This window comes from Bos grunniens, chromosome 26 (genome assembly GCF_055505025.1).
Source record: "Bos grunniens cultivar Pamir isolate PY7600 chromosome 26, Bosgru_T2T1.0, whole genome shotgun sequence".
Taxonomy (NCBI): Eukaryota; Metazoa; Chordata; class Mammalia; order Artiodactyla; family Bovidae; genus Bos; species Bos grunniens.
This window is the reverse complement of record NC_141190.1, coordinates 31817740-31844073: the sequence shown is the minus strand read 5'-3', so window position 1 is coordinate 31844073 and position 26334 is coordinate 31817740. Positions and strand designations below refer to the sequence as shown.

General features: G+C 38.9%; 1 protein-coding gene and 1 long non-coding RNA gene across 10 annotated transcripts in view; one reads left to right on the top strand and one right to left on the bottom strand.

The window, feature by feature from the left end:
- Window positions 1-26334, bottom strand: part of LOC147344332 (uncharacterized) — a 92647-nt gene that overhangs the window by 6300 nt on the left and 60013 nt on the right. The gene's annotated exons all lie outside the window — the stretch shown is intronic.
- Window positions 1-26334, top strand: part of LOC147344333 (uncharacterized) — a 492915-nt gene that overhangs the window by 459060 nt on the left and 7521 nt on the right. For 2 of the 5 annotated variants that reach the window (XR_015155771.1, XR_015155758.1), the window contains one exon: window positions 4265-4421. The exons of the other annotated variants lie outside the window; for them this stretch is intronic. The gene's annotated coding sequence lies outside the window, so the exon portion shown is untranslated. Of the gene's footprint in view, window positions 1-4264; window positions 4422-26334 lie in introns of those variants that run through there. 5 annotated transcript variants of the gene reach the window in all.

Here is a 26334-nt window from a genome sequence, read left to right as displayed (position 1 = left end):
TCCTCCTCCAGTATTTAGCCACAATCTGTGCCCCTTCCCCAGTTGAAAAGAAAGAAGTGGGCACAGACATTTAGTCCAATAAATTTTTTGGACCTTTGTATGTAGACACTTTAAAGTGGGCTCATTGAGCCCAAAGAACAATCCTATTTATCAGTTCAGTTCAGTCACTCAGTAGGGTCCAATCTTTGCAATCCCATGCGACGCCAGGCTCCCCTGTCCATCACCAACTCCTGGAGCCTACTCAAACTCACGTCCATTGAGTCGGTGATGCCCACTAACCATCTCATTCTCTGTCATTCCCTACTCCTCATGCCTTCAATCTTTCCCAGAATCAGGGTCTTCTCAAAAGAGTCAGTTCTTCGTATCAGGGGGCCAAAGTATTGGAGTTTAAGCTTCAGCATCAGTCCTTCCAATGAATACTCAGGATTGATCTCCTTTAGGATGGACATGTTGGATCTCCTTGCAGTCCAAGGGACTCTCAAGAGTCTTTCCCAACACCACAGTTCAAAAGCATCAATTCTTCGGTGCTCAGCTTTCTTTATAGACCAACTCTCACATACATACATGAATATTGGAAAAACCATTGCTTTGACTAGACAGACCTTTGTTGGCAAAGTAATGTCTCTGCTTTTTAATATGCTGTCTAGGTTGGTCATAGCTTTTCTTCCAAGGAGCAAGCGTCTTTTAATTTCATGGCTGCAGTCACCGTCTGCAGTGATTTGGGAGTCCAAAAAAATAAAGTCTGTCACTGTTTCCATTGTTTCCCCATCTATTTGCCATGAAGTGATGGGACCAGATGCCATGACCTTAGTGTTCTGAATGTTGAGTTTTAAGCCAACTGTTTTGCTTTCTTTTCTCATTTTCATCAAGTGGTTCTTTAGTTCTTCTTCACTTTCTGCCATAAGGGTGGTGTCATCTGCATATCTGAGATTATTCATATTTTTTTTAATTAATTTTATTCTGTTCTCAAACTTTACATAATTGTATTAGTTCTGCCAAACATCAAAATGAATCCACCACGGGTATACATGTGTTCCCCATCCTGAACCCCCCCTCCCTCCTCCCTCCCCACACCATCCCTCTGGGTCGTCCCAGTGCACCAGCCCCAAGCCTCCAGTATCGTGCATTGAACCTGGACTGGCATCTCTTTTCATACATGATATTTTACATGTTTCAATGCCATTCTCCCAAATCTTCCCACCCTCTCCCTCTCCCACAGAGTCCATAAGACTGTTCTATACGTCAGTGTCTCTTTTGCTGTCTCGTATACAGGGTTATCGTTACCATCTTTCTAAATTCCATATATATGATTATTCATATTTCTCCTGGCTTTTCTCCTGGCAAACTTGATTCCAGCTTGAGCTTCATCCATCCAGCATTTTTCATGATGTACTCTGCATACAAGTTAAATAAGCAGGGTGACAAAACACAGCCTTGACATATTACTTTCCCAATTTGGAACCAGTCTGTTGTTCCATGTCTGGTTATAACTGTTGCCTCTTGGCCTGAATACAGATTTCTCAGGAAGCAGGTCAGGTGGTTTGGCATTCTCATCTCTCTAAGAATTTTCCACAGTTTGTTGTGATAACCCTATTTATACATTTATTTATTCATTCAACATAACTATAGGCAATGTTAAATTGTTCTGGGCTGTGGTGATACAACACTGCATAAATCACTCCAAGTCCCTGTCCTTGTGAAGCTTATATTTACAAGGGGCGAAAAATAAATAAAACTTTATAGCATTAAGACTTGCGAGGTCAGCATGTTTCTCCTTTCCTTGGGGATAGGAGACTGAGGCATGGAGCATTTATACAAAATACCCAGGGACACCCACCATCCACAGCACACCCAGATATAGATGCCTTTCAATTCTGTACTTTTAAACACATGCCTTCTCATAACTAGAAAATTTCTAGCCTTCTCCCTTGAAGGAGAGGATGAATGAATGAATGAGGAGGAATGGATGAATCCTTTCATCCATTAAGCCAAAAGAACTAGCCAACATCCACCTAACACCTGTGAGAAACATGTCAGACCCATGCCTGCCCCTAGGATGATTTTGAGTCTAGAGGTCTTACTTCTTCCTGAAGTCCTGAACACGACTTCATTTTCCCACGTTAGATCAGATCACATCAATGCTTTTAACCCATCTCAGCTCAACTCCAGGTATTAATTTACAAAATTGCTGCTTCTGGCCTGCTGTGGTGTCACAGTGACTTAATGACCTGATTTCATGGTGATTCTGGTTCAGTCACTTATTTGAGCTTTTCAGTGTTCTATGCCTGACCCTCTTCTTAAAGGAACATGCTCATATTCCAATACAGAAATAAACACTTTAGAGTTGAAATCTAGACAATTAGGGGATCAAGGGTTCCCCTTTGCAGGCTCTGTCCTGGGAGTGAGCTTTCCACTCAAGTATCTTTAATGAGAGTTTGATTTGACTGAACTAAACTGAACTTCCAGAAAAGAGATCTTTAAAATAAACAAGAGAGCAAATCTACCCTTCTCCTTCAGTTCAGTTGATCAGTCATGTCTGACTCTTCATGACCCCATGGACTGCAGCATGCCAGGCTTCCCTGTCCATCACCAACTCCTGGAGCCTATTCAAACTCATGGCCATTGTATCACTGATGCCAGCCAACCATCTCATCCTCTGTCATTCCCTTCTTCTCCCACCTTCAATCTTCCCAGCGTCAGAGTCTTTTCCAATGAGTCAGTTCTTCCCATCAGGTGGCCAAAGTATTGGAGTTTCAGCTTCAGCATCGGTCCTTCCAATGAGCACCCAAGACTGATCTCCTTTAGGATGGACTGGTTGGATCTCCTTGAAGTCCAAGGGACTCTCAAGAGTCTTCTCCAACACCACAGTTCAAAAGCATCAATTCTTCAGCGGTTAGCTTTCTTTATGGTCCAACTCTCACATCCATATATGACCACTGGAAAAACCATAGCTTTGCCTAGATGGAACTTTGTTGGCAAAATAATGCCTCTGTTTTTTAATATGCTGTCAGGTTGGTTATAGCTTATTTTCCAAGGAGCAAGTGTCTTTTAATTCCATGCTTTCAGTCACCATCTGCAGTGATTTTGGAGCTCAAGAAAATAAAGCCTCTCACTGTTTCCACTGTTTCCCCATCTATTTGCCATGAAGTGATGGGAACAGATGCCATGATCTTCATTTTCTGAATGTTAAGCTTTAAGCCAACTTTTTCACTCTCTTCTTTCACATTCATCAAGAGGCTCTTTAGTTCTTCTTCACTTTCTGCCATAAGGGTGGTGTCATCTGCATATCTGAGGTTATTGATATTTCTCCTGGCAATCTTGATTCCAGCTTGTGCTTCATCCAGCCCAGCATTTCTCATGATGTACTCTGCATATATGTTAAATAAGCAGGGTAACAGTATACAGCCTTGACGTACTCCTTTCCCGATTTGGAACCAGTCTGTTGTTCCATGTCCAGTTCTAACTGTTGCTTCTTGACCTGCATACAGATTTCTCAGGAAGCAAGTAAGTATTCTCATCTCTTTCAGAATTTTCCACAGTGTGTTGTGATCCACACAGTCAAAGGCTTTGGCGTAGTCAATAAAGCAGAAGTAGGTATTTTTCCGGAACTCTTTGACTTTTTCAATGATCCAGTGGATTTTGGCAATTTGATCTCTGGTTCCTCTGCCTTTTCAAAATCCAGCTTGAACATGTGGAAGTTCATGGTTCATGTACTGTTGAAGCCTGACTTGGAGAATTTTGAGCATTACTTTGCTAGCGTGTGCAATGAGTGCAAGTGTGCAGTAGTTTGAACATTCTTTGGCATTGCCTTTCTTTGGGATTGGAATGAGAACTGACCTTTTCCAGTCCTGGGGCCACTGCTGAGCTTTCCAAATTTGCTGGCATACTGAGTGCACCACTTTAACAGCATCATGTTTTTTAGGGAAATTTTTTTTTTTTTTTAGTTAGGCAAAAATTCACAAATTTTCTAATATATATATTATACATACCAAATATGTGTATATAAAAGCTTTTGTATTATGCTTGAGAAACTCTTGAGAAAGAACATAAAAAGATAGAGAAATTGGAAAGCATAACCTAAATGAAATGGGAAAATATATTGATAAAAGACATTGTAAGGGGCTTTCCTGATGGCTCAGTGGTAAAGAATCCATCTGCCAATGCAGGAGACATGAGTTCAATCCCTGATCTGGGAAGAAGCCACATGCCGCGGGACAACTAAGTCCAAGTACTGCAACTAATGAGCCTCTTTTCTGGAGCCCAGGAGCCACACCTACTGAGCCCATGACTACTGATGCCTGCTCACCCTAGAGCCCATGGTCCACAACAAGAGAAGCCACAGTGACAAGCCCGAGCACTGCAACTCAAGATTAGCCCCTACCATCTGCAACTAGAGAAAACCCCATGCAGCAATGACAACCCAGCACAGCCAAAAATAAATGAATAAAATTTTTTTAAAAACAAGGCATGCTAAGATGTGCAGTATTTTAAGAGAAAAAAACCTTGTGTTAGACTTAATGTAGAACATTCAAAAATCATTGTCTCTTTCTACAAAGACTGGCCACCTAGCAGACCAGCAAATTCTATAGAAAGTATCAAGGAAGATACTTGGGTAAAGAAACTAAAAGCATTTATTATGTTGAGGTATGTTCCTTCTATTCCTGCTTTCTGGAGAGTTTTTTATCATAAATGGATGTTGAATTTTGTCAAAGACTTTCTCTGCAACTATTGAGATAATCATATGACTTTTATTTTTAAATTTGTTAATGTGGTGTATTACATTGATTGATTTGCGGATATTGAAGAATCCTTGCATTCCTGTGATGACAAACCCACAGCAAACATTATCCTAAATGGTGAAAAATTGAAGGCATTTCCCCTAAAGTCAGGAATAAGACAAGGGTGCCCACTTTCACCACTACTATTCAACATAGTTTGGGAAGTTTTGGCCACAGCAGTCAGAGCAGAAAAAAAAAAATAAAAGGAATCCAAATTGGAAAAGAAGAAATAAAACTCTCACTGTTTGCAGATGACATGATCCTCTACGTAGAAAACCCCAAAGACTCCACCAGAAAATTACTGGAGCTAATCAATGAATATAGTAAAGTTGGAGGATAAAAAATCAACACACAGAAATCCCTTGCATTCCTATACACTAATAATGAGAAAATAGAAAGAGAAATTAAGGAAACAATTCCATTCACCATTGCAATGAAAAGAATAAAATACTTAGGAATATATCTACCTAAAGAAACTAAAGATGTATATATATAGAAAACTATAAAACACTGGTGAAAGAAATCAAAGAGGACACTAATACATGGAGAAATATACCATGTTCATGGATCGGAAGAATCAATATAGTGAAAATGAGTATACTACCCAAAGCAATCTATAGATTCAATGCAATCCCTATCAAGCTACCAACGGTATTTTTCACAGAGCTAGAACAAATAATTTCACAATTTGTATGGAAATACAAAAAACCTCGAATAGCCAAAGCAATCTTGAGAAAGAAGAATGGAACTGGAGGAATCAACCTGCCTGACTTCAGGCTCTACTACAAAGCCACAGTCATCAAGACAGTATGGTACTGGCACAAAGACAGAAATATAGATCAATGGAACAAAATAGAAAGCCCAGAGATAAATCCATGCACCTATAGACATCTTATCTTTGACAAAGGAGGCAAGAATATACAATGGATTAAAGACAATCTCTTTAACAAGTGGTGCTGGGAAAACTGGTCAACCACTTGTAAAAGAATGAAACCAGAACACTTTCTAACACCATACACAAAAATAAACTCAAAATGGATTAAAGATCTAAACGTAAGACCAGAAACTATAAAACTCCTAGAGGAGAACATAGGCAAAACACTCTCTAACATACATCACAGCAGGATCCTCTATGACCCACCTCCCAGGATATTGGAAATAAAAGCAAAAATAAACAAATGGGACCTAATTAAACTTAAAAGCTTCTGCACGACAAAGGAAACTCTAAGCAAGGTGAAAAGACAGCCTTCAGAATAGGAGAAAATAATAGCAAATGAAGCAACTGACAAACAACTAATCTCAAAAATATACAAGCAACTCCTGCAGCTCAATTCCAGAAAAATAAATGACCTAATGAAAAAATGGGCCAAAGAACTAAATAGACATTTCTCCAAAGAAGACATACAGATGGCTAACAAACACATGAAAAGATGCTCAACATCACTCATTATCAGAGAAATGCAAAGCAAAACCACAATAAGGTACCATTTCGTGCCAGTCAGAATGGCTGTTATCCAAAAGGCTACAAGCAATAAATGCTGGAGAGGGTGTGGAGAAAAGGGAACCCTCTTACACTGTTGGTGGGAATGCAAACTAGTACAGCCACTATGGAGAACAGTGTGGAGATTCCTTAAAAAACTGGAAATAGAATTGCCTTATGACCCAGCAATCCCACTGCTGGGCATACACACCGAGGAAACCAGAAGGGAAAGAGACACGTGTACCCCAATGTTCATTGCAGCAGTTTATAATAGCCAGGACATGGAAGCAACCTAGATGTCCATCAGCAGATGAATGGATAAGAAAGCTGTGGTACATATACACAATGGAGTATTACTCAGCCATTAAAAAGAATACATTTGAATCAGTTCTAATGAGGTGGATGAAACTGGAGCCTATTATACACAGTGAAGTAAACCAGAAAAAAAAAAAAAAAAACACCAATACAGTATACTAACAAATATATATGGAATTTAGAAAGATGGTAACGATAACCCTGTATGCGAGACAGCAAAAGAGACACAGATGTATAGAACAGTCTTTTGGACTCTGTGGGAGAGGGAGAGGGTGGAATGATTTGGGAGAATGGCATTGAAATATGTGTAATATCATATATGAAATGAATTGCCAGTCCAAGTTCAATGCATGATACTTGTTGCTTGGGGCTGGTGCACTGGGACGACCCAGAGGGATGGTATGAGGAGGGAGGAGGGAGGGGGGTTCAGGATGGGGAACACATGTATACCTGTAGCAGATTCATGTTGATATATGGCAAAACCAATACAATATTGTAAAGTAATTAACCTCCAATTAAAATAAATAAATTTATATTAAAAAATAAAAAAAAAAAGAAACTAAAAGCAAAACAAATATCCACAGCATCTCCCAGCTACTATACACACTTGTCTTAGCATAACTGTAAGAGGTCCCAAAGAGGATATGGTCCCATCAAGACCTCCCCCTTCAAGCACCACACAGATGCACCTGGAGAGCCTTCAAAGTGGTCAACTCTGTGCCCTATAGTGATTCTCAACTGTAAATGGAATAAAAGCTCAACTCTTCCTCCCAACCTGTAAAGTTTTCAAGGTTGAAATCCTACCTCTCTTCCTCCTTAATAAACTTCTCCTTCCTGAACTGCACCTTCTGTCTATCCTGTGACTCAGGCTTCAACCACCCCACTCCCTTACCTGCCCCGAGGATATCACTGTCTTGCAGATTCTCTGTAGCTTTTCCTACCTCTACTCTACATTATTCCCACTCATGAAATACTTTCTCTCTTCAACTGTCCCCTTTTCCCACCAAACAAGTTCATACACATTCACCTTGATCCATCATTCAAACTGCCTGGAACTTTAAATAAAATCTCTCTTATTCCCCTCTGTCTGACTCTACTGTGAGGTGCCTCTGCAGCATTTAGCAAATTCTGCTCTCTCAGACTCTTATCTCCAGGGTGTGAACCCTCAAAGGACAGTCACATTTCTTACACCTCTTGACATCTCCCATAGAATCTAGCACATTTCTCACTACCTAGAAACCTAAAAGAAATTGGCTTCACTGAATTCTGGAGGCCAAGGACAAGCTCAAAAGGATAGCTGTATAATATTATTGACCCAAATGTCCATTAGCAGAAGAACAGATGAATAAACATCCTATAACCACTCAATGAAATATAATACAGCCTTGAAAAGAATGGCAATACAAAAGATTGGAAGCAGTTTGACACACTTTCTATAAACTTAAAAACCAATCAAATAAAATACATGCTTTTATGCATGCCTAAGGATTTAATAGACTGATACAGAAAGGAAAGCAAAAGAAAGGTGAACACAAAATTTGGACTACAGTGAGCCTGGCATGAACCAACCATGAGAGGGTGTCATTAGCCACAGATTCTGATGACTCCAATGAACCCAAGGTCTGTTTAAACAGTGACAACAACTGTTTAAAACTTTTTTAAACCAGAAAAACTCCTGGCTCTTAGCCGCCTATGACCATTTGGAATAGACATTTCTATCCACTTGTAGAACATCTTCGTATTTTCTCAGGAGAAAAGGAAAAGCAGATGTAGTCTTTCTCAGATTTTCTCCTAAAATGATCTCCGCTGATCCTCATATGGCATACACATACCATCCCTTCATCTACTTCAGATTTGTACATGTTCTTAAAGAACACATGGGCACAGGATTCTCAATAAGAGCAAAGAAATCAATTGAGTCACACAGGACGATATTCGTGCATTTTTTCATTCAAAAATATTTATGTATCAGGCACAGTTACTCACTGCAAGCATATGGTGTTCAGAATGGATATGAACCCTCTCTCCCAGAGCTTAGAGACCAATGGAGAAGAAGGAGGCGCACATAGAAACACACAAAATGATGACATAATTACATAATAACAGGTTCAAGAGTTCAGTAAAAAAAAAGAAGAAGAAGAAGAGAACTGGGAGCCAAGGAGAAGGCAATGGCAACCCACTCCAGTGTTCTTGCCTGGAAAATCCCAGGGACGGCGGAGCCTGGTGGGCTGCCATCTGTGGGGTCGCACAGAGTCGGACACGACAGAAGCGACTTAGCAGCAGCAGCAGCAGCAGGGAGCCAAGAGAGAACAAGAGCATTGTCTTTTTTGCTGTTTGAAACAATGCCTTTAAGAAAGGATAAAGAGAAAGATTGATGTTGCTGTGGTGACCTGCAGTTGACGATCTGTGCCCCTGCATGAATACACACATCTGTCAATTTAAAGAGTGTGTATCAGAAGGGGCTTAGCTGAAGCATCATGGTAACCTTGTGAAGTTCTCTCACCACCCTCGCCAATGCAGTTGATTTTCCTATTCTCCAATATTCTGATTCCTGCTTAGTTTGGCTGGGGAAGAGAATGATAGAATACAGGATACAAAAGTAGGTCAGAGTAATGAAAGTGAAAGTGAAGTCACTCAGTCGTGTCTGACTCTTTGCAACCCCGTGGACTGTAGCCCACCAGGCTCCTCCGTCCATGGGATTCTCCAGGCAAGAATACTGGAGTGGGTTACCATTTCCTTCTCCAGGGGATCTTCCCGACCCAGGGATCGAACCCAGGTCTCCCGCATTGCGGGCAGAGCTTTAACCTCTGAGCCACCAGAGGAGCCATTATGGGGGCGGGGAGTGAGAGGATAAGCAAGAAGATAACATGTTCTCATTTACATCCTTAAGATTTTTACCCTAGATGTTGTTGGAAAGATGGAGTGAATGGAAGAAGAAATAGAAGCAGGAAAGCCAATTGAGAATGCAGAGATAAATCTAGAGAAGAAGGGCTGGGGTATCTGTGGAAAGAGAAAAAGGAGGGCAGGGTTGGGGTATGTTTTGAAGTCAATAAATCTTACTAAAGGATTAAAAGTGAGAGTTAAGGAAAAAAAGAGAAACCAACAATGATTCCTAAAATCAAGGCTTAAGAAATTGGATAGTTTATGGTAGTAAGTACTGAAATTTGAAAGAACTGGGTGAAAGGAGGATTCATGATCAGAGAATGCTGGAAAGATGTATTCTGCTTTTGAGAAGTTAAATTGTGAGATACTTGTTAAACATTCAAATGTAAGTTCAGGCAAGAAGGTAAAATTTTAACTTGCTAACTTTGAAGAAATTAGGCCAGAAGACATAGATTTGAGAGCTAACTATGCATTTTCATTGTTGTTCAGTCACTGAGCCATGTCCGACTCTTTGCAATCCAATGGACTGCAGCATACCAGGCTCCCCTGTCCTTCACTATCTCCCTGAGTATGCATGATATTTAAAACTTGCACCTTGGAGAAAAAGTTATGACAAACCTAGACAGTGTATCAAAAAGCAGAGACATCACTTTGCTGACAAAGTTCTGTCTAGTCAAAGCTATGATTTTTCCACTAGTCATGTACAGATGTGAAAGTTGGAGCATAAAGAAGGCTGAGCACTGAAGAATTGACACTTTTGAACTATGGTATTGGAGAAGACTCATGAGAGTCCCTTGGACTGCAAGGAGATCCAACTAGTCCATCCTAAAGGAAATCAGTCCTGAATATTCATTGGAAGAACTGATGCTGAAGCTGAAGCTCCAATATGTTGGCCACCTGATGCAAAGAGCTGACTCATTGAAAAGACCCTGATGCTGGGAAGGATTGAAGGTAGGAGGAGAAGGGGATGACAGAGGATGAGATAGTTGGATGGTAACACTGATTCAATGGACATGAGTCAAGCTCTGAGAGGTGGCAAGGACAGGGAAGCCTGGTGTGCTACAGTTCATGGGGTTACAAAGAGCCAGACATGACTGAGAAACTGAACAGCAACAAGAGATTAGGTAAGCACACAGGGAAGCAGAAGAGACCCAAGCTGAAGCTCTAAATAGTGGCCACTCCAATATGTGGAGGTCAGTCATAGCAAAAATAAAAAAGAGAGAGAGACTGAGGAAGAGCTAGGCCTGAAAGGAGAGGAAATATAGAATATGGATCTCAGAGGCCAAGAGAAGACAGAATTTTAAGAAGCAGGGAAGGTCAGCTGTCAAATGATGCTGAGACACCAAGAAAAGTGAGAAAAGAGACATGCCGGTTGGCAGTGGTAACATGTACATCACAGAGTTGTTGTCACAGGATGTGGGAGCAGAAAACCCAACCAGGAGAGTTGGAGGGAAAAAGGCAGATGAGGAAGTGGGGTTATCTTAGGAATTACACTGCATGGGGCTGGAGAATCCCAAGGACAGGGGATCCTGGCATGCTATGGTCCATAGGGTCACAAAGAGTCAGACCCAACTGAAGAGACTTAGCATGCACACATGCATGGGGCATTTTACAGGACAACCAACCATAGCATAGAAAAACAATATATGTTTTAGATTGAGCTTTTTTAAGACTGAATTCTATTTAAAAGATAAAGATCAAATGCATTGTAGGAAACTTGCTTGGGTTGCTTTTCAACTAAACCAACATAAGCTATTTGGGGAATAATTGAGGAAATATGAATCTAAGCCGGATATTAGTTGACAGTAAAGAATTTTTGTTCATTCTGTTAGGTATGGTTATGTAAGAAAATGCACTTAAGAGATGCACTAAAATATTTATAAGTGAAATGTCATAAGGTCTGATATTTGCTTTAAAGTGTTAAAGCAAAAAATAATGAAGAAAATATGACCAAAAGTTTAAAATTTTTAAATATGTATGGAGAGTACACACAGGTTCATTTTGTAGTTCTTTTATATATATGTATCTGAAAGTTTTCATAATACAAGTTGCAAAACAGTTGTACTGTGAAAGAAAGCAAATAGACAGTAGCTAGCAGAAAATGTAGGTCAAGGAAGTTTGGGGTTTTTTTAAATGACTTTTTTACAGAGAAATTTTTGATTCACAATAAAATTAAGAAGAAGGTACAGAGGTTTTCCAAATACACCTATCCCCTCACATGCATAGCCTCCCCCATCTTCAACACTCCACCCGCCCCCCTCCCCCACTGCCAGAGTAATGCATTTGTTACAAGTGATAAGCATACAATGACATATCATAAGTGTCCAAAGCCCATAGTTTACCGTAGCGTTCACTTTTGATGTTGTACCTTCTGTAGGTGTGGACAAGTATATGACATGTCTATCATCATATCATACGGAGTTTACCGTAAAAGTCCTATGTGTTCTCTGTCCTTCATCCCCCACCACCCCTTCCCAACTATGGAAACCCCTGATCTTTTTACTGCCTCCATAGTTTTGCTTTGGAATAGTATTGTATGTAGCCTTTTCAGGTTGGCTTCTTCCACTTAGTAACAAGATCCTTCCAGGTCTATTCATGTTTTGATGAGCTCACTTCTTTCTAATGCTAAACCCATTTCTGGATAAATGAGTTATACCAGTTTTTGGTACAACCAAAAACTGATGTACCAGTTTTTATTTATCCATTCACCTACTGAAGGGTATCTTGGTTGCTTCCACTTTTTTTGCCAATTATGAATAAAGCTACTATAAATATCTATGTGTAGGTTTCTTGTTTGGACATACATTTTCAACCCCTTTAGGTAAATACAAGCAGCACAATTTGCTGGATCCTATGGTAGATGTTTATTTTTCTAAGAAACCCCACACTATCTTCTACAGTGGCTTTACTAGTTTGCATTTCCACCAGCCGTGAATGAGAGTTCATGCTAATCCCTACCTTGTCAGCATTTGCTGGTGTTGGTATTTGAATTTTGGCCATGCTAATAGGTATGTAATGATATATTATTGTTGTTTCTTTTCTTCCTTTGCTTTTTTGTCATGTCTGATTGCATTAGCAAGGGCTTCCAATATGATTTAGGGGACAAGCTTGCTTTGTACCAGATCTTAATGGGAAATCTTCAAGATTTTCACCATTAAGTATGTTGTTAGCTGTAGATTTTTTTGTAGATACTCTTTATCAGTTTGAATTTCATCCCTATTCCTAATTTACTGAACGCCTTTTTTAATATTTTAATTTTATTCAAGTATAGTTGATCTGAAAGTGTTTATCATGAATAGGTCTGGATTTTATTTAAATACTTTTTCTGCATCTATTGATATGGCCATGTGATTCTTTGTCATTAGTCTGTTGATATGATTGGATACATTAACTGATTTTTCCAAAGTTGAAAGTCTTGTATCCCTGGGATAAATTCTACTTGGTTGTGGTGTATAATTCTTTTTACACATTGTTGGATAGGATTTGCTAATATTTTGTTGAGGATCTTTGCATCTATGTTATTGAGAGATATTAGACTATAGTTTATTTTCTTTTAATGTCTTTTTCCAGTTTTAATATTAGTGTAATGCTGGCCTCTTAGAATGAGTTAGGAAGTGTTCCCTGTGTTCCCTGTCCTACTATCTTCTGAAAGAGAATTAGCATAATTTCTTCCTTTAATATTTAGTAGAAGTCACCAGGAAATCCATCTGGGGCTTTGAAAGAAGTTTTTTTTAATTGTTCATTACAGAAGAAACACTAGACTATTTCCATGATGACAATGATCTGAGAGGGAGAAAGAGAAATTGATGATATAGGAAAGACAGGGAACTGTTATGGTCCCAAGTGCCTAAGGAGACTAGAGGGGATTCAATCAGGCTGACGCACCTAATTGGCCTCTGAATCTTGAGAACAGAAAAGAGTCAGTGTAAGCACAGAGGCAAGTGAAGCAGGGGATTTGGTGGTGGAAAAGAAGATAAAATTCCTCCTTGTTGATTCTGCTTTCTCAGTGATCCATGAAGTGAAGTCATCAGCTAAGGAATAGTCCATGATGGCAGTGGAGGGTAAGAGGAGAAAAGAGCATGTATGAAACAGATAATTTGGAAACAAGAAAGTGCAGTTAGATTGCCAAGTGGTGTTATGGATTTGTTAGAGATGTTGATTCATGAACTGCAGCTGAATAGAGTCAGCACTCTCGGTGGTTTCCACCTGCAGTCTTCCTTGTTCACGTGAAGTCATAAAGCTGGTGTTTGGTTCTAATCAGTTTGGAGCTTTGCTACATATGTACACATATATATTAGGGATAATAGAACGAAGGGATTAAGGTGTTTGGAAAGAAATAATTATAAAGATGGACAATGCAATTTATACTATTTAAGAAGTAAACTATGGACATACAAGAGTGAGGCTGTGGAGAGTGAGAAGTATTAGCTCCCTCCGTGAACTGGAGAACTTGAGGTGGCCTCTGCATTTACTGAGCAGATGACACATGCCTGGCACTGTTTGAAGCGTTTTATATGAATTAACATATTGAATTGTTTCAGTAACCCTGAGAGGTAGTTGTTATTATTGTTTACCTCTTGAAAATGAAAGTGAAAATCTCTCAGTCAGGTCCAACACTTTGCAACCTCATGGATAAACAATCCATGGAATTTTCCAGGCCAGAATACTGGACTGGGTAGCCTTTCCCTTCTCCAGGGCATCTTCCCAACCCAGGGATTGAACCCAGATCTCCCACACTGCAGGCAGATTCTTTACCAACTGAGCCACCAGGGAAGCCCAAGAATACTGGAGTGGGTAGCCTATCCCTTCTCCAGTGGATCTTCCCAACCCAGGAATCAAACCGGGGTATCCTGCATTGCAAGTGGATTCTTTACCAACTGAGCTATCAGGGAGTAAACTGAAGGAAAGAGAGACTAAGAACTTGTATACACAACCACTGCTGTTCAATGCTGGAATTTGAAGCCTAACAGACCAGGTCTCAAGCCCCCATTGTACTACTAATAATACAGCCTCATTCACAATTTTTGGAGTCAAAGCTCTGAAGCAGGCAAGTTGGGAGGCTAGGAGGTGATGGTCAGAGAACAACATGCTTGAAATAGGGAATGAAAGAGTTTAGACATAAGAAGATGAGGACAAACAGAAAAAAAAGATCACTAGAGATTGGACGGTTAAGAAACTAAAGAGCACAGATGTTTAGGTGAACAAGCATCAGAGATACTGGGGCCTTCAGGAAGGGTGATAAGGGTTAAGGAAACAGATTTCTCTACTGCGGGACTTTTGAAAGAGAGTCTTCTTACCAACTTATTTTACAACAGGCCAAAAAAGAGGAGCACAAGTTGGCTTTCTCATATTTATTCACCCTGATAGCCTTCCTCTCAAAACACATAATAATATATTCATAGGAATCTGGTCCAAGAGACAATGTAGAGAAACAAGCTCCAGGGCAAAGCTCAGATCACATCTCCATACACCTAACCTTTATCCCCCTGAAAATTGACCAAGAAACAGTTATGAAAATATTCATACCCCACTGAAGGGCAAGCATGTGCCTTTGAAGAATTATTCATTACAAGACTGCATTTTTTCATCTTCCTTCATCTGAGCAGCTTCTCTGTCCACATTCAGCTTTAGTCCAAATGGTGACATGAACTGCAATTCTGATTGCCAGAAAAATCTCAGCTGCAAGCCGTTCTTCTAAAGCAATCCTGGCCAGCTTTCTGGGCTTCAGAGTTTGAGATGAGGCAAATAATCTGCAAAGTCAACATCTGACATTCTCCCTTACTGAAGCCAACCCGAATCCGTGCTTTCTGAGATTCACTCAGCACCAGTCATTTATAGCTACAGAACTCTACACTGTCTTATACTTGGGAGACCCAACCACACGTCAAATAATAAACAAAAACAACCTGCTTTTTTCTCCCCTTTCCTCTGTGAATGGACACCTTTCAAACTGAACATTTATTGGCTATTTGTTACTGTCATTTGCCATTGTCTGTTCCCAAGATGATGCATCTGTCACTAAATCCACATCTCCCTAAGCCTTGGTGGGAATTGAATTGACATTCAAGTGCAAATGGCCCAGCCGCTGACCACAGGACAATTTCAGTCACCATGATCCCACGTCCAGATTCATTTCAGTCATTTGGAAACAATAGGTGAGTGGTAAAGTTGAAGTCACTGAACAAAGAGGATAATATTGACACTATCCGGAATTGATCATTCCCTCAAGCCACTCCCAATCTGCTCCTCTTCCTTGCTACATATCATATCACGAACTAGAATGCATTTTGCCTCCACAGTTTCTTGTGGTATCAAATTAGCTTTGAATGGCCATTCTTCATACTGCTGTATATAACTCTATGTTATGGCTACATTTTTATTGGAATTTCTAAAACATAATTCTCTCTCTTTTATGTTTCCACCAAAGAGGAGCCATAGAAAACCTCTAATAAAAAGTATTGAACTGCATTTCATAGAACTGGGTCCACAGAAATGTCTATCAATAATTTCTAGCAAATAAATCCAATGCCGCTGGTTTCTTCACAATGTTTTTTTTCTAACAGCAAACCACTGTGAATCAGTCTATGTATCTTCCTATCTATCATTTTGTTAACAGTCATTGACAGTATATTGGGAAAACTACACTGAACACAGAATTCAGCTCAATGATCTCAATGAATTCTGCTGTCAATATAGGATGGACTTCAGTTCAGTTCAGTCGCTCAGTTGTGTCTGACTCTTTGTGATCCCATGAATCACAGCACGCCAGGCCTCCCTGTCCATCATCAACTCCCGGAGTTCACTCAAACTCATGTCCATCGAGTCAGTGATGCCATCCAGCCATCTCATCCTCTGTCGTCCCCTTCTCCTCCTGCCCCCAATCCCTCCCAGCATCAGACTCTTTTCCAATGAGTCAACTCTTCGCATGAGGTGGCCAAAGTACTGGAGTTTCAGCTTTAGCATCATTCCTTCCAAAGAAATCCCAGGGCTGATCTCCTTCAGAATGGACTTAGAATTGTCAAAAAAGCTTTGTGGAAAGAAAGTCCTCTAATATTCCTCCACAGGAAACATTCTAAATCATATTTTGAAATCAACATTGAAAGTGTTAAGTCACTCTGTCCTAACTCTTAGCAACCCCGTGCACTGTAGTCCACCAGGCTTCTCTGTCCATGGAATTCTCCAGACAAAAATATAGGAGTGGTAGCCAATCCCTTCTCCAGGGGATCTTTCCAACCCAGGGATCAAACCCAGGTCTCCTGAATTGAAAGCAGATTTTTTACCATCTATGCCACCAATTAACACTATTGAGATGCAATTGACAAATAATAAAAAGCCTATATTTGAAATATTCAATTTAGTGAGCTTTGAAAAATATGTAAATCTAAGCAACCACCAGCAAAATCAGGATAAAAATATTTCCTATCATCTCAGAAAATCCCGATGTCCTTTTCCAGTCAATGTCTACCCCCAAAGGCAACTGCTACTCTAAATTCTGTCTCCATTGAATATTTAGCCTGTTGTTTTGCCTGTGGCCCATTTTATATAAATGAAATCATATAATATATACTGTCTTATATCATGACTCACCATGATGCTTGATATTGTTGCTTAGCTTTGACTTTAAGTCCATGTTCTATTCTGAATTAATCTTTTTATATGGTGTGAGGGCATGGTTAAGGTTCATTTTCTTCCCATAGGAATAAACATTTTCCTTCTGTGTAGAATTATGTTAGTACCTTTGCTGAAAATCCATTAACTACATGTGTGGGTCTATTTCTGGAATATCTATTATGTTCCACTGATATAAATGTGTATTTTTTTTGTAGATCATTGCAATAATGGTTTTATTGACTTTTATAATACAAACCATTCTTTTATATTTTGTTCTGCTTTTAAAGTGCTAAAATCACAGTGGAACTTTTTTTCCTTCTTCCCTACCCATTGGTCACTCTTCTAACTTGGCTTTGCTTCGTCTCAACCCGAAAAGAGCAATCTTTTATTTCAATGATTTAACATATGGAATGCAAACCATACATTGTTAGAATTCACAAATTCTAAATATGTTCATGACATATTAGAGGATTTTCTAGATTTCTACTTATGTCTCATGAGTTGCTTGATTATCTATTTTATACTATTTTTTAAACTAAATATGTATATTTACAGAATATCACACTGCCTTGATTACTATAGATCTCTGCTGCTGCTAAGTCATTTCAGTCTTGTCTGACTCTGTGCCACCCCACAGACAGCAGCCCACCAGGCTCCCCCGTCCCTGGGATTCTCCAGGCAAGAACAGTGGAGTGGGTTGCCATTTCCTTCTCCAATGCATGAAAGTGAAAAGTGAAAACGAAGTCACTCAATCATGTATGACTCTTTGCCACCCCATGGACTAGCCTACCAGTCTCCTCCATCCATGAGATTTTCCAGGCAAGTGTACTGGAGTTGGTTGCCATTTCCTTCTCCAATAGATCTCTGCTGCTGCTGCTGCTGCTGCTAAGTCACTTCAGTCGTGTCCAACTCTGTGCGACCCCATAGACGGCAGCCCACCAGGCTCCCCCATCCCTGGGATTCTCCAGGCATCTTAAAATCAGATAACATAGGCACTCCAACTTACTTCTCAAGGTCATTTTAGCTATTCTAGATCTTTTGCATTGCTATGTAAATTAACTTGTCAATTTTAAAAAAGCTGATAGAATCACGATTGTGATTTTGTTGAATCTACATGTCACTTTGTTAAAAAAAAAGAAAATATCTACTTCTCCTTTAATTTTGAAGGATGATTGACAATTTTGAAGCAAAATTGACAATAATATTGTATTGTCCAATCCATGAATATGATATAATCCTCCATTTATTTACTCTTCTTTAATTTCTTTCAGCAATCTATTATATTTTTTTACTATAGGGTTTTTGTACATATTGGGATATTTTTATGATACAATTTTTAAATTTAAAAAATTGTTATTTTGTTTATTGTGAATATATAGAAATACAGTTCATTTTTGTATTATGACTTTATGTCCTGTGGTGTCATTGAATTCCTTCATTCACATAGCTTATTTTTTTTTTTTTTAGATTATTTAGGAAGATAGTGGAATGACAGCCTGAAGAGTATCTTTCAGGTTTGATGATGATCAATTCTCACAGCCTTTATTTTTGTGAAAATATCTATAGTTCACTCTTATTTATGAAGGACATTTTCTCCATATATAGAATATGTGATGTCAGGTTTTTCTATTTTCACCTTTAAAATGTGATTCATCTTCTACTTCTATTTTTCTAACGTTATCAGCTTTCATTTATTCTTATCATTCTCCTGTATGTATTTTGCTTTGTCTCCTCTCAAGATATTTTGGTTCTTTACTTTTAATTTCAGCTGTTTGAGTCTGAGTGCTTACGTGTCACTTTCTATTTCTCTTGTTGTGAGTCCATCAAGCATCATAGATCTGTAACCAGTGTTTTTCAACAAATATAGAAAATCTTTGGCCATTAATTTTCAAAGTTTCTGTGCTGCTGAGGTGTTAATTACATGTTTGAAAAAGTGTCTAATATTATTCCAAAAGTTCCTAATGTTCTATTAATTTTGTTTTAGTCTATCCTTTTAGATTCTGCGAAGGCAGATCTAGAGTGAACCTTATTTTAAAATACAACCCTTACTTGTAAGGGAAGACTTTTCTGATGTCTTAACCAGATGCTAGAGTGTTAACAAGACTTCTGCACTCTAACTGGGCTGAAACTCCAATGTTACCCAGCACTGCTTGATATCTAGAATCTCTATTCTTTTCTCAATGCCATTAACATCCAGTTTTACATATGCCCCACCATGTAATCTCACCCTGTCTTCAATCGAGGATTCATAAGGAATGCCTATGCAAACAAACTTTCACCCCCAGCCCACACACCCACCAAGGTGCAGCTTTCTTCTCTATGATGAATACCCTGGAGAATACGGCTCTTTTAGCTGCCCTGAATTCTCACCTTAGCAGTTTCATTTTTCTCAGGGATTGTGGTTTTCCATGCCTGGCATCCAATGCTTAAAAACAATTGCCTTGTATATGTTATTCAAATTTTTTGTGTGTATCTGTGTGTGTGTGTGTGTGTGCTGGTTGTTTATGCGGACTAATCTGGTATCAAATTAGCCCATCATAGCCAAGTGTTAAGTTTCTCTCTGTGTGTATGTGTGTGTGTGGTTTTAAATCAAACTGCCTAGAGAAGAGGTCCCAAATAAAAATCTTTATTCATTTGCTATCTAGTTCTTCAAATCATCTTCATGTAAACTCAAAAGTATAAGATAAGATGGCCAAAGTGTTCTTATCACGAGAAGAGAAAAGGAAAACCAAGAAATGTTTTTAGCTTATACCCTCAAAATGACTATGTTTCTATATGTATTCTCCATCCTCTGCAGCAAAAGAATGTGTAAGTTTTCCATACAGTGACTCATTTTTTAAATTTTTGGTTGTCAGTTTTCTCTAGAAATTCTAAGAGTCTATTGGTCTAAGCAGGACAGATTTACTGCTTTTGTAGTTTCTTTTAGATTTTCAGTAGCATTTTCCCTTTTTGATAGTTCAGGGCCCTCTTCCTCGAGATGTCAGTGCTCCTTCCTAAACCTTATCCAGAATGTTGTAGGAAAAGGAATGAGTGGCTATTTCTTTTGAGCATTTTTTTTGAATAAAAAAAAAAAAAAACAATATTCTTGAGGTATCTCTTCAAACAATAAGAATAAGGACAACATTCTTGACTAATTGGAGTCCTTTCTCTTGTGGTGTTTTGTTTTGATCACGGTATCATTGGATAGATATCAGGACATTTAAGCAGGTTTCAAGTAGGAGCTAATTATGCTGACAGTCACCTACTCATCAATAGACAGTGGAGCGAAAGCCACCAAAAGACAAGACTCACTGAGTATCTTCATCAGGCCAGATGGTCAAAGCGGAAGGTTGAGCCACCTGAACACACTGTATTATTTTATTGCCCATTAAGCAAAGTGAAATTTTGCAGTAATATTTAACAATGTGTGTGTGTGTGTGTGTGTGTTTTCTCTCTCATTTAAAACCACCAGGCCTAAAATGTGTCAAATGAGATTTCAACGCAGTGTAGTCTGTGTTCCAGGAAATGTCACTAAGGGTTTTGAAACAGCTGTCACTGTCACTGCAGTTTTACAAGAGCAAGATTCTAGAATTCAAGGATTCCCTGCCTGATCAGATGAGATGCATATATGTGAAATCTCCAGTGTTGATTTTATTATTACTTCATCTCCAAGAAGGAGACCATGAAAGTACCCCCTAACATCACCCTTACTAGAAAAAGACACAAACAGAAATTCTAAGACTTTGTATCACTTGAGAATGAAATAGAACCCAAACTTCAGGCATTCCCTTTGTGCAGCTACTGCTCTCTGCCTGCACCCAAATGACAATCATGGGATTTATGTTATATATCCCAGACTTCCCTAAAGTCTCTTTCACCAGAATAGAGAATGTTTGTGTCCTTTTCATGTTGATGTTGTCAAAAGGATTGTTCCCAAGACGATGCTTGAATTGGCTTCAGAACTACCATGAAATATCAAGAGGGCTGCTAGGATCTGGATATTCTGTTTCCTGCCACTCTCCATGCCATGTGTTTTGATCGTTCTTCTTGTGCTACCGCTTCTCTGCTTCCCCTCTTCCTCTCTGGGACGTCAGGGTCCTCACCAGCTGGTCCTCATGGTCACTTCTATCTTCAGCATGAATCCCCTTAGTCATCTTTAAGCAGCTTCAGATACTGCCTTCAGGTAAACGTCTAATGTGTATGAAAGATGGGAAAGTTTTCTATCTTTATACTTTCAGTTTATTGAGTTGGAAATTTAAATTTCTAGCCAAAGACCAAGAGGCTCCAAGTGTCAAACAATGATATGAAAAAAAAGAAAAAAACTTTTCTGAAATTTCACCCAGTTCTCCTGCCCAGAGAATGTACCCAGATTCTGTATTCCTGGGTTTGGATTCTGGATAGCATCCATTCTGGCTAGCATCCATTCTGGCTAGCCCATTATCAGGGGCTATTTTTTCTCCTACCTCATCCTCATCTGTAGAATTCCAGGCTGAAAAGAGAATAAGGAAATGAATGCCTAAGTATGAATTTTATGTGCCATGTTTAAATGCAGAACCTGATTATTCATACTGATGATAACTTCACTGACTGCATTCAAGTTTCTGGTGCAATTTCAATAAACATTCTAGCACCAGCCAGCCAGTGTGATGCTGGTGCTAGGGACACCAAGATGAATGGGATGGAGTCCTTGCCTGTAGAGTGTCCACACATAACTCACCCATTCCCTGTTTGACAATAAAAGTTCTAAAACTTTTTATTAAGTCTGTTTGAGTGTACAAGAGATAGGAATCTGCAGAAAGAAAAGCCCTCTGCTGGATCACATTATTTTTATACTGTCAGATGCCTCATGCCTCCTGCCTCCATCCTAAGAGCTTCTAGGTTCAAATTTGATATGCTACATTTGCCCTATCTCAGTTTTCCAGAGTGAAATTGCACTCATCTTTGTCATCTAATACTCAGCCAATGTTGTGCTACCCGACCACTCTGCTCCAGAGCAGAAAATTGCTTCTGCTTTCTTAGAAAATATAGAGACTAACATGGCATGCTCTGAAACCATCTTAGGATTTCATAGGTTCTTTGAATAAGGAAAGCAATGCAACTTAAATGGCTGTGTAATGCCTGTGGCTGGTTAGCCAGACACCAGTGCTAGGCACCAGAGTGGATGAGGGCATGAATTTCCCATGAAGCTCATGAGGTTTACACCTCAGCAGCCCTCACTTGAGTAGTCTTGGCAGAAGTCCTAATAATATCTCAAGGTCACTATGTAATTTTCTCTCTAAAATAAGGCTATCCACAAATGTGTTTCTGTTCCCACAAAACCTGTGTCTATGATTAGGTATGTGTAAAATCAAATCAATAAGAAGTAGTCTCCATTCTTAAGGAGACTTTTTACTTTTAGCAAGTGAAAAATAAAAACATGAATGCAACAAAATAAGGGGACCCCAAGTATAAGGCAATGCTTCCATTTTCCCACTGACAGTGTTTGATGAATTTTAATCTTTAAATGCTTAGAGGGTGGTTGAAATGATCAATATTTCATTTCTAATTTTACTTACAATAGATATTTAAATTCATGTTACCTAATACAGTGATACAGAAATAGTACTTTTTCTATGCTCAAACTTCATGGAACAATTCTATTCAAACTTTTCATATGCACCTTTGACATCACTGTCCTAATCATCACTAGTATCCCTTTTGAATCACCTAATGAAGGTTTCTCGCATGTCATACTCACTGCTGCCTAAGTTGTTCCAACTATGGCACTTTCTGATTCCATGCATAATTCTGCCACTGGAGATTTATCCTATGCCACCAAAACCATCTAGCATAATATAAGAATGTACTTTTCATTTATCCTGCGGATGTATGTTTGAGCTTTGTACAACTTATAATAATGATATTTCTTATCAAACTGATTTTTTTTAAAGCTTTTTTTTTAAAGAAATAAGTAATGATAGCCACCATTGGCAATGATGGAGACTTTCTCCTCAGGAATACTCACTAAACCTGTGTTGAATCCCTGCTTCCATCCGATGACCTTTATAAACATCAAGCTCCAGCACTAAGTTTGTTTCAGGTTAACAGTAATTTTCAGAATTACTGCTACTGAATCACCTGCAGAGCATTTAAAAAACACTAATACCAGCCCCAGGCTTCCCAGGTAGCACAGTGGTAAAGTACCCACCTGCCAATGCAGGAGACGTGCGTTTGACCCCTGGGTCAAGAAGATATCCCTGGAGAAGGAAATGGCAACCTGCTCCAGTATTCTTGCCTGGAAAATCACATGGACAGAGGAGCCTGGAGGGCTATCATCCATGGAGTCACAAAAGAGCCGGACACGACTTAGCGAATAAAAAACAACGATGCCAGTACCATGCTGTCTTAATTACTGTAGCCCCGGCATTAGTGTTTTTTAAATGCTCTGCAGATGAAAAGACAACCCTCAAAATGGGAGAAAATGTTTGCAAATGGAGCAACTGACAAAGGATTAATCTCCAAAATATACAAATAGCTCATGCAGCTCTATTAAAAACAAACAAACAAAAAAAAAACAACAATCAAAAAATGGGCAGAAGACCTAAATAGACATTTCTTCAAAGAAGACATAGAGATGGCAAAACAAAGCAAACAGAGGAAAGGATACTCAATATCACTAATTATTATAAAAGTCCAAATCAAAGCTACAATCTCCTCACACCAGTCAGAATGGCCAGCATCACAAAATCTACAAACGATAAATGCTGGAGAGGGTAGGGAGAAAAGGGAACCCTCTTGCTCTGATGGTGGGAGTATAAATTGGTATAGCTGCTACAGAGAACAGTATGGGGGTTCCTTAAAAAACTAAAAATAGAACTACCACATGACCCAGCAATCCCACTACGGGACATATACCCAGAGAAAATAATTCAAAAAGACACATGCACCCCAGTGTTCATTGTAGCACTATTTCCAATAGCCTGGACATGGAAATAACCTAAACGGCCATCAATAGAAGGATGGATGAAGAAGATGTGGTGCATATACATACAATGGAATATTACTCAGCCATAAAAAGAAATGAAATTCGGTCATTTGTAGAGACCTGAATGGATCTAAGATTGTTATACAGAGTGAAGAAAGTCAAAGGGAAAAACAAATACCATATATTAATGCATATATGTGGAATCTGAAAAAAAATTAGTGTAGATGATATCTACAAAGCAAAAATAGAGACACAGATATAAAGAACAAATGTTTGAATACCAAGAAGAGGGAGGTGGGATGAATTGGGAGATTAGGATCGACATATATACACTATTGATACTCTGTATAAAATAGATTGCTAATGACAATCTGTTATATATAGCACACAGGACTCTACTCAGTGCTCTGTGGTGATCTAAATGGGAAGAGAATCCAAAACAGAGGGGATATATGAATATGCATGGCTGATGCACTTTATGTTAGCAGAAACAAACATAACACTATATGCCTATAAAAATTTAAAAACAACAACAAAACCCACTAATGCCAGGACACACTTCCATAGATTCTGATTCAATAGCTTGCGATGCAGCCTGGACACTGCAATTTTTAAGTCCTCTGAGTGATCTGAATATGCAGCCAAGGTTGAGATGCCTTGTCTTCCCCAAACAATCCTTTGTTATTCAAAATAAAATAACTGGGAGAAGGACAAACATTCTAACATGAGACTTCATGAGGACTCAAATAGGAAATAGCCATCTCTTTTCTAAGTGATAATTCAAAGAAATATGTCACATAAAGACAAATATGTATAATATATAGAGACATATAAATATATTATGCATATACATGTATATATTATACCTTTACAGTATACACAATACTTAGGTACAATGTTTTTATATATGTGTATATATATACACAGAAATTATTTTTTAATATAGTAAAATTTTAATATTTTAAAAGTTACACATTTTCTAAATAAAATTCAGAAAAAGTCAGACTGGGAGGTGGGTCATAGAGGATCCTGCTGTGATTTATGTCAGAGAGTGTTTTGCCTGTGTTCTCCTCTAGGAGTTTTATAGTTTCTGGTCTTACGTTATGACCCACCTCCCAGAATATTGGAAATAAAAGCAAAAATAAACAAATGGGACCTAATTAAACTTAAAAGCTTCTGCACAACAAAGGAAACTATTAGCAAGGTGAAAAGGCAGCCTTCAGAATAGGAGAAAATAATAGCAAATGAAGCAACTGACAAACAACTAATCTCAAAAATATGCAAGCAACTCCTGCAGCTCAATTCCAGAAAAATAAATGACCCAATCAAAAAATGGGCCAAAGAACTAAATAGACATTTCTCCAAAGAAGACATACAGATGGCTAACAAACAATGAAAAGATGCTCAACATCACTCATTATCAGAGAAATGCAAAGCAAAACCACTATGAGGTACCATTTCACGCCAGTCAGAATGGCTGCGATCCAAAAGTCTACAAGCAATAAATGCTGGAGAGGGTGTGGAGAAAAGGGAACCCTTTTACACTGTTGGTGGGAACGCAAACTAGTACAGCCACTATGGAGAACAGTGTGGAGATTCCTCAAAAAACTGGAAATAGAACTGCCTTATGACCCAGCAATCCCACTGCTGGGCATACACACCGAGGAAACCAGAATTGAAAGAGACACGTGAACCCCAATGTGCATTGCAGCACTGTTTATAATAGCCAGGACATGGAAGCAACCTAGATGTCCATCAGCAGACGAGTGGATAAGAAAGCTGTGGTACATATACACAATGGAGTATTACTCAGCCATTAAAAAGAATACATTTGAATCAGTTCTAATGAGGTGGATGAAACTGGAGCCTATTATACAGAGTGAATAAGCCAGAAAGAAAAACACCAATACAGTATACTAACGCATATATATGGAATTTAGAAAGATGGTAACGATAACCCTGTATGCGAGACGGCAAAAGAGACACAGAGGTACAGAACAGTTTTTGGACTCTGTGGGAGAGGGAGAGGGTGGGATGATTTGGGAGAATGGCATTGAAACATGTATAATATCATATATGAAACGAATCGCCAGTCCAAGTTCGGTGCATGATACTGGTTTCTTGGGGCTGGTGCACTGGGACGACCCAGAGGGATGGTATGGGGAGGGTGGAGGGAGGGGGGTTTGGGATGGGGAACACGTGTATACCTGTGGCGGATTCATGTTGATATATGGCAAAACCAATGCAATATTGTAAAGTAATTAATCTCCAATTAAAATAAATAAATTTATATTAAAAAAAAAGAAAAAGTCAGAGTGCCTCAG